Here is a 10,915-nt window from a genome sequence, read left to right on the forward strand (position 1 = left end):
TTTGCATAATAATTATCTACAGAGCTAACGAATTATAATACCGTTGAGTGAGGGCTCAGATAGTTTGTGCTGAATGAGTACTATCCAAGAGCAGAGATACTTATTAGGTACCGCTAACGAGAATTGCATTTGTTTATAGGTTTATATTTTGAACTTGAAATTAATTTACTTTCATCTCCATTCTCCAGTCCAACACGACAGGGTGCTCGTTGGGGTGGGGTAAGCATTTGCAATGAGTGCAACGCGTATTTTATGGACCAATTACACTTTTTAGTGTGTGAACATAATAATGCAATACTGAATCGTTCAAGTAGGCATGGCGGCTTCATTATGAGATTGGGGGATGTAAGAAATTGCTTTTCCGCAAAAAGGATATGCACTTACTCGTATTTGGATACCTCATAGCCGCCCGAAATTTCGAACTCACAGTAAAAAAGAACCTTGCGTGCGCGCTAATGCAGAAGGTACCTTCACAAAAATGGACACGAAAAAATCGCGGTGCATTTCCTATATTGGAATGTTCCCCGACGAACTTTTGATGTGCGCGGTGGTAAAAAGAATTTGCCAAAAGTGTTACTATACGTAAAATCGCGGGAAAGATTACCAATGTAGCGCAGTTTTTCTTCAGTTGTTTTTTTTTCATTCCCGTAGCTGCCAAATACCGCTTGTATTACCATGAAGCTCCCCAAAAAGAATTCTAATACGCCCCAGAATAATTTTTGAATGCGTACTATGATACGAGAATTGCATTTGTTCTATTTATGTATTGGAATTTGAAATTATTCTTCGTAATTAAATTTACAATGCTTTCATCAATGAAGTAGTAAGGGAGAGGACGATTGTATAATAGCTGACCGATCATTTTTACACATTCCATCCCAGGAAGTCTATTCCATATAACATTTATTTTTATCCATAATCGCAAAATGAATATGAAGAACATCCATACACGTACGACTTGGATAGTACAAGTTACCTAGTATTACAGCTGGATGATGCAATGTCATATAATTATAGGAAATCTAAACAACACGTCGACTAATTCTCGTTTTAATAATTAGAGAATCGGGGAACGATTTTTTCTACAATGCTTCCTTTTATTCTATAAATAGCACAAGTAATTACCTACCTATGATTGTTTTAACGTAGATATGATTAAGGCGCGGTAGCCGAGTGGTTCAGATGGATGATTCTAATGTAAAGATCGATGGTTCGAATCCCCGCGCCTACAAATTTACCGCAACGCTTATGAGAAGCATAACTGTCAAAAATATGAGGCAAACGGAAAGACACGGCTCATCTATATCAGTCGATAAGTAATAGTTCTGGTAGCGCAGTTGGTTATCCGACCTCTGATACAGCAGTAAGTGCGCAGGGAAGTAGGTTCGAACCTCGATCCGAACTGATGCCTCCCAAAATAACCTTGACCCGGGCTGCCGAAAAAAAAGGAGCGAAACTAATTGGACGGAAAAACAGTCCCTCACCCCGAGAGCCTATACCAACACCACGGCTGTCGAAATAAGTCGATTAAGCTGAGGCGGTAAAAGTTCCCACACAACTCCCACACCCCGGCTGCCCGGACCAACGCCTCTCCGAAATACCACACTCCGGCCCCTGCGACCAACGACATCCCTGCCGGCGAGCCCGGGACGCGCATGCGCACATGACAGAAGTGATACAAAAATGACCGAAATGGACCTTAGAATTTCTTATGGGAAATAACATGGGATTTTGACCAAAAGTGGGCCAGAACTCTCATAGCCTATCTACTTTGATTGATAAAACATCGCACAAAATTGCCATATAACATAGCATATTTTCTATATCAAAGTAATGTAACGTGATTCGGGTTCGATTTATATCAATATTTATTAAACAAAACTAAAACACTATAAAAACCGTACAATTTATATCGATTATTTATATCACACACTTCGCAATTTCTATCAGATTTTCACGCTCAATGTTTCGTCCGTATTCGATCTCGTTCGATAGTAAAACTGCCGCGAAGTTCGGTCCGCAACCATTTATACACGCAAGCAATGTAAGTCCAGAACATTCGCGTACAGTCTCGAATATTCCTACACAAATCCCACTATCGCGCGCGTAGAAAATTCCAGAGCGCCAAAGGCGGCGTCATGTCTGGAGCGTTTCCGTTACAGTAATATATAAAACGAAGGAAAATTGTCGCATTTATTGAAATGTATAGCTTCGAATTCTTACTATTGAATGGTGGACTTTGAAAACTTGCAGTTGTACATTAAGTTAGTGTAACCGATTTCATTTTAAATAAAGTTCGGATTTTTGACTGAAACTTAATTGGGTAGTTATAATAAAACAACCCTCTATAATTTATTAGCATTGCATACAATGCTTGGTCGTATTTTAATTCTGTGATGTGTAAATTAAAGCCGAATGTCACGAACCCCATTTTTATAACAAATCTATTACACAAGCTTTGACAGTAGGCTAGATCTTGCGATAATGTATTTAAAACGCTGTGGTCAAACATCTTCAGACCGTAAGTTGTCCAACTTTCTCACGTGTACCGTTATGTCATGCAGTTTAAAATAATTTAATGAATTCAGGATTGGAGATCTTGATTAATTACAGATAAAAAGAATTCAATCTTGGCAAAAGGTAAAGGGGGGGATAGAAAAAATCCCCGTCACAATAAACTGCGCTGATGGTATACGAAATTGCAGCGCCTCGGGTTTTCACATATTGGTAAATTATGAATTTTGAGCGCACGAGATCTCTACGTGTCTGCGTAACCACTTATATTTTCTTATCTTGCTCCCATCGCATCAAAGTAAAATAATTCAACACATGAAGTTAATTTGAAATTTACAACTTAAGTGGTACTTAGAACTACATAAAATCTGCTCATTCTACCCTTAAAGTGGGACGAATCTTCCAAATTAAAATTCCGTCTGCAAGTGGAGGCTCATAATTGCAGAAAGAAAAAAAACAAGGCGGCCGCAACCCCAATTGCATACTAACATGCAAATCCATTTAAGCCCGTTACATTGCATTTTTCTTTCAATATTTAAAGCAGCAGGCACGTGATTCCTGAAGATCGATTTGCAAATTGAGTAGATCTTTTTTGATTGAGGCACAGAAATCTGATGTTTTAACTACTGGCACTGATTTGCGTCTATTCAAATTAAGGGAGACCGACTGCAGATATGCCCACGCGGCTACTAAAACATTCATCAAAACCCACACAAACTTGTTTTCATTAAAGAATATTCAAATTAACTTCCAATATCAAACCGAAAATTTTGATCGAACAAAATTCTCTCGGTCTCTTTTCATTTATTCAAATCGCTGTTTGTATCTAATGCCTTTTTCAGATATCTTTACCCTATCTTGGTTATACTGTAATATTTTGCTTAGTTGCCCCACTGTGTCCTGCACAATTTTAGAAGTACCGTAGATACAGCGTTAATGTACAAACGATGTGTGTCGACCGAAATTAATTAACCAAACTTTGCACTGTGTAGTTTTGTCTTTTTTTATAATTCATTTAACTACAATTTACTTTGTATTTGTGATCAAATATTAATTACTCCATTTCTTTTGCTTTTTTTGTCATATGCTGGCTGACAATTTACTATTCGCTCGAGTTACACCATCTTGACTAAGTGGAGAAGTTGTATCATAGGATTTACGACGTCAGTGAAATAAACTGATTCGACTGCGTCGATAGTCACTTTATTTAATTTTGCAATTACATAATTTAGAGGCAATAAATGCGGACGTAAAAGGTACCGCTGAAAATGTAATAAAATTGAGATGAAGCCCGAAGAAGAAATAGTTGAAAGTTAAATCAGAATGCAACGTATTAAAGCGGAGCTTTAGCCAAACGTAATTCATTTGTATGCGAGCAGAATACCAAGCGTACTTTAATTTAATTGGTGTTTGATGTGCACAACTTCTGTTTGCGCAAAGCTTCGCTTATAGCAAATAAAATTGTAATATATCTCTTCGTCGCCTCCCTTTTCTACCGCAGAAACCCCCTTTTGTATCAATACTTTAACCGATAATAAAGTTAATCGAATTTTCTGTCGAATAATTACGTTCGTCTAATTTCGAGAGCAGGTACGGTAGGGAGAAGACAGCGCAATAAAACATCAAAGAAAGTCCAGAAAAAAGGGGGATGGTGGCGCGACAAAAAAATAAGCGAAGGTTGGCGGGGTCTCTTAAGTGTACTCTTGTAAATGTGTTGTTGTTTGTGTTTTTGTCAGATATTTTTTCACAAAACTTGTCAACATAAAAAGTGACTCGCTACTGAAAAAAAAATGTATCTGTTTGTAGAAGCGTATCTCTTGGAAAGTGGAGGTGCACATGTAGTGACATTGTTTGGCACACTTTTATATTCGCTTCTTCCTACAATTTCTTTGCAGATTTTATTCATAACTTTAGGTGAGAACTAATTAAAGATTCTAAGTTTTTTCGTACGCATTCAGTTTAGAAATGACATGCGACATTCCTTCCAACTAGCAAGCCTCTGTCAGGTACGCACACTGTAGAGCTTTCGAAAGCACATTTTATATTTCATTTATTTCAGTGAAAAATGTTTCTTCGAAATATTTTCACTTAGCATTTTGTTGAACAAAGTAACGTTTGATGCTTGTTTGACTAACCTCTCGACTAACCTTTTATTACTTTTCGTATTGTAGTGAATATATTTTACCCTGAAAATGTGATCTGTACAATCGTAGATCATTTACCGAATATTACCTCTGTCTGCTATTAGGAACAAATTTAGCTTTGAAAAAATGAAACGCATGACATCAAATGAGTTTCAAATGTAATAGATATTTTGCTTGTAGTATTTTAAGTAACAGAGGTTTCTAGCAATAATACACCAGCAGATTTTTAGGGCATTTTTGGAAAAAATACGCTATTATATTCGTTATGGCTGGCTGGTTGTCCGACTGAGACCTCAGTAATTACAATAGCTAGAGAATTCAAATTTTCACTAAAAGCTTTCTGATGTAGTGTAGATGTGCAGGCTCTAGTCTAGTCTATTTTGAGTGTTTTGCTATGGTTTCTAAGCAATAAGCACCACTCTGCGACAGAATTATGCCCTTTTTGGAGCTATATAATGCTGTATGCATTGGCATGTGGCAACGATAATACTACACTAGATAGACATCGTAAATGGACAAATTGTTAACCGCCTATTTAGTTCCACAAAGAAGATATAGGGGGCTTTTGCCATGAAGCCTCTTCTTCCCTCTTACATACAGGGTGGCCATTTGAAAACGAAACAGAGCCTATTTTGGGAACCTTAAAACATTTACGAAAAAATCCTCGGACCCGTCAATTTTTTATTCAAGGGGGAACCATTTTTTTACTAGTTTCGCCCCCCTGAGGGCAAAAGGTGACAAGCGCCCCCAAAATTTTAAATCGAATGGGGGGTTGAATGATACCTTATTTTTTAAATGACCCCATAAAAAAATCTTAACAGACTTAAATTCGGGGAACGAGGAGGCCATTGAATAGCTTCTCTTCTTCCAATCCATTGTGCTGGAAACGTTTCGTCCAAATATTGACGAACCCTTGCAGCATAGTGGGGTGGCACACCATCTTGTTGAAATACTAGACGATTTTTCAAGCACTCGTTCTTAATTTCTAGTATCTCCACTAATGCTGGATGAATCGTATTTTCTAATAACTCCAGGTACATCTCTTCTGTTAAATTGCCAGGTAAAAAGAAAGGGCCTACGATATGGTTACCAAAAATGCCAGCCCAAATATTCAATTTTTCGGGATGTTGTGTGTGCACCTGGGATTTGAATCGGCCCAATAGCGACAGTTGTGACGATTCACCGTACCGTTTAGGAAAAAGGAGCATTCGTCAGAAAAACATACGTTAAACAGAAAGTGTTGATTATTTGTGGCTTGTTCAGTTTAGTTCTTGTACGAAATGTAGTTTGTACAGATGAAAATGAAACGTGTATTTTTTTAATACCTTCTGAATGCTGCTTTTATACCAGACACGGTTTCCTTGTGCTTAGTGTGGGATCTTGCACAATATGACCTACAATAGCCACTTCCGAAGCTTCATTTATTACTGGATTGTCCATTTCACGTTTTTTATTAGTCACAGGCCAAGTTTCCGTAAATTTTTGGACCAATTCCAAATTGTACTTACGATGCACCTGTAGATTCTGGTGTTGTAGATTAAATAACTCTGCAGTTCTATTAGCATTTTTATTGTTCGCAAAAAAAGAGAAAATCACTATTATAGTAACGCTTTCAACAATAACCAAGATTTCCGTTGCAGAATTGGCATATGTACCTACGAGTATTAAAAAGAAAAAAAAACCAACAACAAACAGTATTTTTTTATTATCCCTCTCTTGTTCTGGGCCCTCAACAGGCTTGCGCCCAATTACAGAGTAACCCGCATAATGCTTTTTATTTATTTTTGTTATTTAACTAATTTTTTTTCATAAGTAATTATTGACGCGTTTTTGTAACTTTTATTAGCCCCCGTATCGGCTACACAAATTAGTGGCGATTTAAAACTTAAGGGTTAAAATCCACATAAAAATACCTTCACAATAAGGTAGCACTCATTGGATTTAAAATTTTGGGTGCGCTTGTCACCCCCGCTAGGGCTTTGTCCTCATGGGGCGAAAATAGCAAAAAAATGATTCCACCTTGAATAAAAACTTGATGGGTCCGAGGATTTTTTCGTAGATGTTTTAAGGTCCCCAAAATAGGCTGTTTCATTTTCAAATGGCCGCCCTGTATAGGCCAGTCATATTCGGCAAATACTCCGCTACCTAGAAATAATTCCCTAATAAGGGAAACTTTGGATATGTGTGGTACTAGCACCCCGTCACAAAATATCAAAATAATCGTGCCTGCTGTGGCCGATTTTCATTTTTTTGGCCACATTTCACGAACCGTTGGAAATGAAGAAAATAAAAATAATAAACGTAAACGATATTATCATTTTAAATGGTCCATTTGGGTCCAAATAACATTTATTTGAAGAATGCACACCAATTTTTTCCCGACACAACTTTTGGCAGCCAAAAAACCTCAAAATGTTCGGACTTTTTTCAGTTTTTTGCTTAAAACTCGAAAACGGTCCATATTTTATGAATTACACTTCTTTGGTTAATTAAAGAAAACACAATTCTGCGTCGATCAAAAGATATGAACAAACAAAATCGGTCCAATAGAAAAATTTTTACAAGTTATCAAAGAAATCCCTTAAGCTTCCCGTCAATTCCTGGAGATTACGGAAATCCATGAATTCGGATAAAGTTCCTTATAAAACCTTATAGAAATCCTTTCGAAATCTTCTTAAATTCTTCCCCATACTTGCTTTTGACACTCCATTCCAATACTTTACTACCGCCGCTTTCATATAGAAACGTCACACCTTCTCACAGGTATTATAAATTAATAACAATATTTGGGATTGTTATTTCGTGGCAACATTGAGTAAAACAATTATATTAGAAGGTAAAGTTTATTTTTGAACGAGCCAAAGAAAGCTATTTCAGTGACAAAATGCAATTTGAAGGTAGACAAGGAAAGTCAGATTTTTGCTGTTTCTATGTGAGAATGAACATTAATTTAGAAGAAATTGAAGTTCACATATTGTCATATCTTATCAGGAACGACTTCATTCGGTACGGCAAAACAATATTGAAAGGTAAAAGTGACCGCATGTGCAGATAAGCGCATCAGGTAGGTAATTAATCTCTACCTGCTTACGTTACCGCCCCTCCATCAAAAATATAGCTCATGACCAAATCATTCGATCGTGTTAACGCGAAGTACAGTGCATCTTGTGCGGAATTGTCTCCAAAAATGCCTAGTACCGAAAGCAAGAAAACTAAGGGTGAATTTTGAGAAGCACAGATTAGGTACCGCGTAAAATGCAGTAAGTAATTTGGATTTTTACATTTAAACATTGGGCATACAATGCAAAATGATTTTGGAGTTGGACAATAGGTGAAGTGTGACTAAATATTGCGTATGGAAATTTACCTCCACACATGTAACTGCCGTTAGTTTCAATCAATAATTTTCCAAATCAAAAATGTATACACGACAATTACAATCATCTTATCTATCCAAGTCTAAAATTAGGCACACATATGTAGTCCATTGCGTCGGCGGCGTCGGCATTTTAAACAGGTGTTTAGAAGTCTGTTGATAATTTCATTCTTAACAAAAACCGCACTTGCCTTTTTATTAGCTTTAATAATAATTGTCGCAGAGTTTACTAATTTTGAATTATGTAGCATTTCAGTGTATTGCTACTTAATTTAAGTTAATTTTTTGGAGAAACAGCGAGATTTATATGCAATAAAACGTATATTTTGTTGCATACAAATCAGGATGTATTTTTATACTTGCTACGTTTTACGGTTTTCCCAATTTATACCAAATAGAATGTCATTGAAAGATAAAGGACTTGCCTGCTAAATGCCGTATTGACAAGACCAGCGCTCAGCGCAGATTTGCAATTAAATATTTGTGAAGAATAAAAAAAGAGAATTTGATTCGCTAAGGCCGTTAGCCGGCGAATGTAGTGTAAAGCCTCTTCTTCTGAAGGGTAAGTCAAATCAAATAAATTATTCATTAGGTAATTCTGGATTTTGTTATTAGGGCATTTAGAAAGCGACTGGGCTTAAGCTAATCTACTGCTACACCAAAAATATATATAACCGTAACTACCTGTTTTGGGTACCACAACTGTAAAAAAGTAATCACCCTTAAAGGACCAGTTTAAACTTGTATTTGGTGAGTCGCGCAATTGATTACTGCGTACATACATAATCAAGAACAGCTATACCTACTTCCACTTCTGCAAATAAATTAGGTTTTATAATATCTTATTTTTTATCAAACATTGTACATTAATGCAGAGCCTGGAGCATGCTTTTGGCTGTATTAATCATTTCAAACTAATTATTGTCATTTATGATATTTAACCCTTTTGTATCTATTAAAGACAAACTCCCTCAAGGTTTTTTTTTGATTTGTGAACGCACGACCATCTCTCACCGAGAATTTATTTAATGAGCACGCTGGAAGTGATTACCCAGGAGTGGGTACAATTAATTTGATACGAGTGAACCTTCGCAAAATGAAATGTCTTGAAATCAAAACATGCAACTCAAGATTATTGTGTCACCTCATGCCTAAAAACTGTACGAAAAGAGTGACTAGCAATTTCATTCCTTTCGGGGGCTATTTGTCAAACCAAGCTCATTAAATTTTATATGAAAATTAACTAAAAATACTTACAGTAGCTTGTTAGTTAAGGAATTTCGGAAATGAAATTATTATGGTGGTAACGCAACCACAAACGATGTCATTTGGGTTGGTGTGTTTTTTAGAGACAAGTACCTTACAATTTAGAAATAACTTGAAATAGTGTAGAGAGTCCAAATTCATTCGTAACTTGAACAACAGACGTGGTTTTGGCAAGCATTACACCCAAAATCGGTACTGGGACCAACGCTGTTTCTGCTGTATATAAATGATCTACCCACTTTCCTCGGGACAGAAGTACCCCATTTCTTATATGCGGATGACACGTCATTGCTGGTGTCCCATATAAGGACGAGAAATTACTCACAAACAAATGTTTGGGTCTACATTTTGACAACCACTTAAGCTGGAAAGTACACTGCTCCAAACTCGCAGCTAGATTGAGTTCGGTTAATTACCTAATTAGAAATCTCAGACGCGTCTTAACTCTAAATCAACTCGTTAATATAAACCACTCGTTTGTGGAGTCCATCCTACGATATGGGATATGTCTATGGGGTTCGTCTACTCACTCGCATGCTATTTTCATTACCCAAAAGCGCATTATAAGAACAATTTCAAACGTGTCAAAATTTCATTCGTGCAGAGGTCTCTTTAAAGATCTGGAAATCTTAACGGTTCCTAGTTTATTAATTTTTGAAAATTGTAAATTAATCTTCACTTTCTCATAAACTGATTAGGAACAAGGACACACATAGCTATAATTTACGTGATAATGACCTTTTCCAAATCCCCACTTTTAAAAGACAATTAACCGCGAACTCTCCCATGATTCTTGGAGTACAAATGTATAACAAGCTACCTCACTACTTAAAGGGCTGTGACACTCTAAAACTGTTCAAACAAAACCTGTTAAAACTTTACTAAAATTTATATTTATTGAACTTATTGATTTCTCCGTACTCACATAAACGTTTTAAAATATAAATTTATTTTTGGTTCATAGTGAAGCGAGTGGTGAAGTTTAAATTTATGAATTCCATAAAAAAATATTAATTTATTCCGTACATAATGTTATTACCAAAACAAACGAAAAATACTTAATCCAAGACAGAGTAATAAAAAAATTTAAATACAAACAAGCATCTTTAATAAAATCTTATACCAAATATTATACCGGCACGTCACAGTTTACAGCTAGATCTAGGTATGCACTATACGAGTCACTGACGTAAAACGACGCGTCATTTTAATTCTGATGTATATTAGTGAATGCGCAAACCTCTTTATTTCCTCCTTTTCCTTTTAATTCCTTTTAATTCCCTACTAATACTTCATAATACCTTTAATTTCCTCGGTCATTCTCAAAATACCTATTAATTCCTTTTAATACCTTCGAAATACCCTAATTCCCTCTTAATTCCCTCCAACTTGTACACTATTTCCTCCAGCGGTTTACCCCTAGGCTTATAATCTGAAAATTAAAACCTGATGCTCCGGTTTGACCACTCTCAAATAAGTGCTCATATAAATTGTATTGGTTGAATATAATATATTGCTGAAAACGTAGCAACGAGTTGGAAAATTGGATGGTGGAACTCTTTTTTTACACCTTTTTATCGCCAGGTCAAAAATTAGTTACTCGTTCTAAATGAAT

General features: G+C 36.2%; 1 protein-coding gene across 1 annotated transcript in view; it reads left to right on the forward strand.

Moving 5' to 3' along the window:
- Positions 1-10,915, forward strand: part of LOC116166355 (fat-like cadherin-related tumor suppressor homolog) — a 288,265-nt gene that overhangs the window by 117,130 nt on the left and 160,220 nt on the right. The gene's annotated exons all lie outside the window — the stretch shown is intronic.

Source organism: Photinus pyralis, unplaced genomic scaffold (genome assembly GCF_008802855.1).
Source record: "Photinus pyralis isolate 1611_PpyrPB1 unplaced genomic scaffold, Ppyr1.3 Ppyr1.4_LG3b, whole genome shotgun sequence".
In the NCBI taxonomy this organism is placed as follows: Eukaryota; Metazoa; Arthropoda; class Insecta; order Coleoptera; family Lampyridae; genus Photinus; species Photinus pyralis.